General features: G+C 41.9%; 1 protein-coding gene across 1 annotated transcript in view; it reads left to right on the plus strand.

Annotated features, from left to right (window-relative positions):
- Positions 1-204: 204 nt before the first annotated feature.
- RNF19A (ring finger protein 19A, RBR E3 ubiquitin protein ligase) overlaps positions 205-5,175 on the plus strand; it is a 52,705-nt gene continuing 47,734 nt past the window's right edge. Inside the window, exon 1 of the mRNA XM_007465738.1 lies at positions 205-286. The gene's annotated coding sequence lies outside the window, so the exon portion shown is untranslated. The remainder of the gene's footprint in view (positions 287-5,175) is intronic.

Here is a 5,175-nt window from a genome sequence, read left to right on the forward strand (position 1 = left end):
AGGAAGGAGTGGGAGGAGGGGGCGGAGACAGCGGGGGCTGAGGGAGGGGGAGAATGGCAGTTGCGGCGCTGGTTCCCGGGAACAGCAGTCAAGACAGAACTGCGGAGGAGGAGTCCGGGAAAGCGGCAGTCTGGACCCCTCCTCTCCGTTCCCCCCGCCCCAGCTGAGAGGCGCCTTGGCGGGTCTGAGGAACCCTCCTCCGTACTTCCTTTGGCTGCTGCCGCCGCCAGGAGATGGGCCTGCTCGCCCGCAGCCCTGCGCCCTGCGTCGCCCTAAGGAGTTGAAGGTACGGGCGGGTGCGGGGGAAAGCTGCGCCCGGGAGCCAGAGGGCAGGGGCGGCTCCAGTTTCCGACACTGGGCGCTCCGGCTGCTACCCTTGCGCCCCTCCCCGGGACGGAAATGGATTCGGAAATCCCACGGGAAAGGCGCCTCTGCTCGTGCTCGGCGCGGGGCCGGGGCGGCCCGGGGGTCAGGCCTCGGGCTGGTTCCGCGTCTCCGGCTTGGCCCCGGCGCTGGCGTTCCCTCGGCCGCGCGGGCGGAGGGGAGGCGTGGGATACGCCCCGAGCCCTGTCCTCCTGGCCCTAGCAGTCTGGGGCGAGGGCGGCCGACCCGGCGGTGTTGTGACGGGCGGAGGCGGCGCTCCCCTCCTCACTTCCCCAGCCCCTGGAGCAGGCGACGCGGAGGGCGGCCGCGGCGGGGAGGTGGCGGGGGCGGAGCGCATTCCTGATGGGTGAAATCGGCTCTAACGGGACCGATTTCCGGGCCTCGCTGCAAATTCGGAGCAGGGGCCAGCGCCCCCACCCCCTGCGACTGGAGGCCTCGGGGAAAAGAGAGGCAGGCACTGGGGAACGTTCATCCGGGGGACTGCCACCCCCTGCAAAAGCAGAAATTAAACAGACGAAAAATGGTGGGGTCTTGGGGTGAAGTGTATCTTAAGAGGGGTCCTCCAGGGTTGTCTCCCTCACGCTAAACCTTCAGGGAGTTCTCAGTCTTCATCCAGCCAGTAATGCCACTATTTTTAATTTCCAGTTTTTCCTATCATTTGGCTTCCCCTCTGCCTTTGCCCTCCCCCCCCCCCCCCCTCAAATAAGTTCAGGGTTCATTAACCTCGCGACAAAGGGCAGTAAATAAAAGAGGGGAGAGAATGGTTAAGGCTACGTATGGGAGAACGAAGGGTCTTATTTTTTTCCCATTAGCTCTTGAAGGTAGAAATATACGAACGATGGTTTATTCTGGTTAATATTCACTATTCAAAATGTTGCGGAACGTCCTGTTGGGTGGACGTTGGAAAAAACAGCATTTAAATGCCTCTGCAGTTTTCAAACCCAGGTGTTGGCTGCAAACGCTAGTGTTAAATGTTAGTAAACGGTGGAGGAATAAAGCAATCCTTTCCTCTGATCGGTTGCCTTAAAATGTTTGTGATTTTTCCTTAGCATTCCACTTTTCTTTTTTTGGTAGTAACATGGCTGTCTTTTTATTTATACATCTGTATTTTTTATTTTAGCCTAATTCCTTGACCCTTTTTGTTATGTGAAGTCTGACGGTATGCCCAAGTTTCATTTTCGGTTTTGCCATTAACCATCTTAATGAGCATCTTTATAAGTCAAGCTGTTATTACCATATTGGCTTGTTTATGCTTCCTTAACACCCAACTGTCAGAACTGAATCAAAATGTAAATACTTCTATTTAGAAAATGGCGATGATCTATTGTTGACGCTTATTTTCAAATGTTCTTTGCTTGCTACGTGCAATTCCATGGTAAAGATCTAGAATTAAGTCTTGGGACCTAAACCACATTATGCAACAACAACAACAACAAAAACCCTTTTTATTTGTTAGTTTTATTCCTCTTTCTGTTATTGTATACAGTGTAACTGAAATTTAAATTGCATGTGTCCTCAGAAACTATTTTAATGTCACCACAAGGTGTCTTTCTGAGGAAAAAATTACATTTGGCAACTAATGTTAGTGTAGTTTTTCAATATCTGTGACTTCCAGGAGGATTCCAGTAAGATTAACTTTTAACACTGTAACATTATTTTAGGAATTGAAACACAACTCAATTTTTAGTCTCCAGATAGTAGCTACTTGAAATATTGTTGTTTCGTTTGAATGACGCCTCAGTTGAGCATTAGAGTTTATATAAAGAACGGTCCATTTTACTGTCTTCAGACCAGTATTGGAATTTTTAAAATTTTGGTGGTGATTTTTAGAATTTTGGGTGCCTTTTTACTTGGTTAAATGAAACTTTTTTTCTACCTAACATATGAAAGATACTAAGATTATTGTCTGTTTTTAAAGGTACTTCAGCATTTTAGTGGAAAATAAATGCACTTCACACATTTGAAATAGAGGAAGTCATAAGGTCATATTTTTGCAGTTGTGAATTAAGACACTTGGGGTCGCCTCTCTTCAATGGGATCAGATTGAAAGATATTATTCTCACGGGGTTGTTAGGTGGAATTAAATATAGGTAATTTAAAACAAACTCTTTTATCATTTGAAAGACTCTCTTGTATATTATGGCAGGTTCTGATTTTATCCTTAACACTCCTTAGGTTTATCACAGAAATTCTTTGGTTTCTAATCATCCCTGCCCACACCGCCCCACCCCCACCCCCCCAATCTGGAGGGCGCTGAGGATTGAAAAACGTAGTTTTCTGAATTTTTCAAGGAGGAGAAGGAAGACAAATATTTGTGATAACACGTCAAAATCCCTGGTCAGGTGCTGGGCAGAGAGTAAGCTAGGGATAAATTTTGTTGCATTTATATCTGAATTGCCTCTTTCTATTTCTTCCCTACTCAGGTTATAAAGGAAATCTTAGAGAATTGTTATTTGTTTTTCTGATGCTTCTAACAAGTGACAGTTGATTGTCAAATGCAGGCTGGTTTCGTGTTAAGCTTTATGATCTTTTATCATTTAAGGCCCATGTAAAAATTAGGCCATTTTAGGCTGAAGGCCAAAAAAAGGTTGAATTTCGAAATTTATATTTGATTGTATTGGCATTGTGTTTGGCAAACTAGCACTAGTAGTTTAATGATGGTCTGAAAGGACCCATGGTCGTACATGAAGTACTTTAGCTTAAAGGTTTTGGTTTGATCTTTTTTTAAGCAAAATGTTAATCTGATTACTTAATGGAGATCACCTAAATTTTCCTTAGGTGATTTTTTTTCTCCAGTCAGGAGTAATTATTATTTTTCTTTGGCTTTTTAATTTTTAAGTCATGAGGTACCAGCTTTTGTTAGTTTTGTATAACCCTGAAACAACTATATATATAACCACACCTGCACAGCTAAACACTGTGGGATACTGTTCCTTTGCTAAACACATCTGTATTTCAGATGACAGTAGAAAACAGGCAGTGAAATCATTTTGGGTGTTTAAAACTTGGATACTTCGTTTCTCAGTAGCTGTCATATGTCAGTAATACTTTCTGTATTAAACTGAGAAAAATTAACACCTTTTGATAAAGTAGTTTTTGCTTATATTGCTCTCTTTGTAGCTGTCAATAAAACCTGAACAATTAATTTATTAATGACATTTTCTCGAAAGCTAGGATATTAGCCTAAAAAGCATTATACATTCTTGTTCTATTGATGTTACCTACTATATTATTTTAAAAGTCATTTACTTGAGAAATGCTACTTGTTAATTTGTTTTTGAAGTCCTTCTTGGTAGTTCCCTTTTTTGTGTGTGAGTATACCAGCATTTTTTTTTTTAACATCTTTATTGGAGTAAATTGCTTTACAATGGTGTGTTAGTTTCTGCTGTACAACAAAGTGAATCAGCTATATGTATACATATATCCCCATATCCCCTCCGTCTTTCGTCTCCCTCCCACCCCTCTAGGTGGTCACAAAGCACTGAACTGATCTCTTTGTGCTATGTGGCTGCTTCCCACTAGCTATCTGTTTTACATCTGGCAGTGTATGTATGTCCGTGCCACTCTCTCACTTCGTCCCAGCTTCCCCTTCCCCCTCCCCGGGTAGAGTTTTCTTCTGTGAAATCCTCAGTAGGATAAAACTAATAAGGAGTTGTTTTACCCCTCAAATAAATTTGTGTGTTGAATTTTGAAGCAGAATCCTCAGAAATCACCCTAGTTTGTTTAAGCCGAAAAGAAACTTCAAAACTCAGTCTTGGGTTCAAAAAAACTGAACTTAGCCCCTTAAAATTATGTACACTTAACATTTTCGACCTCTGTCCTCCTCTGGAGACCCCTGAAAGTATAAACAGCCCTGCTGTAATGTGAATAGCAAGCAAGGTTGCCAGTTGTAGAGACTTCTGGTAGAGATGAGCCATAGGAGGGAGCAAACTAGTTAGAGGGAAGGAACAAGAAACCAGGAGAAGCTATAGGGAGTGAGATAGTGTTAAGCTTCCAGATAAATCGTATATAGCATAATAATATAACTAATGTATCACAAAAGTAGATGACCATTACTATAAATCTGCTGATGATTTATATTTTGTGATTTCTAAGTCAGGTATTGGCATTTGCTCCCCAAATGGTGAAGTACTCTAAGTTATTCTTATGCATATGAGATAATACATATGAAATGTGCAGTAGAAGTGTAGGAGATAATGTAAACTGTATGATGCCAGGGACCATAATCTTTGTTCACTCTTAAGGTCTCAGCACTTAGCATAAGGCTTGACAGTGGTAGGTGTTGGATAAGTATTTGCTAATTGAGTAAAGTTATGTATTGTAATGTAACTATTTCATAACTCTCTCTATAGCAGGGCTATCTAATAGAAATATAATGTAAGTCATAAATTAATTTAAGATTTATTGTTAGCCACATTAAAGTAAAAAGAAACAGGTGAAATTAATTTTCATAATATATTTTATTTAATGCAACATATACAAAACATTATTGTCCCAGCATGTATTAGTGAATGACTTTACATTCTTTTATTCATACCAAGTCTTCAATCCACCATGTGGTTAACACTGGACAGCACAGCTCTAGGAGTATTTTGTATGAAATGTTTTTTCCTTTCCACAGAAATTCTTTTGTCTTTTTTGATAGTCTCCTTCTAACATGTCTTTTGAGTCCAAATGCAGAAGCACATATGTCATTGAATTGGAATTACTGAGTTGGATTGAAAGTCAGGATACCTCACTTCTTTCGTTTGTACAACTTTCCCAAAATGGCTCTGCCTCACTCTCTTTCCC

The sequence above is a fragment of the Lipotes vexillifer genome, unplaced genomic scaffold, assembly GCF_000442215.2.
Source record: "Lipotes vexillifer unplaced genomic scaffold, Lipotes_vexillifer_v1.1 scaffold10, whole genome shotgun sequence".
Lineage (NCBI taxonomy): Eukaryota > Metazoa > Chordata > Mammalia > Artiodactyla > Lipotidae > Lipotes > Lipotes vexillifer.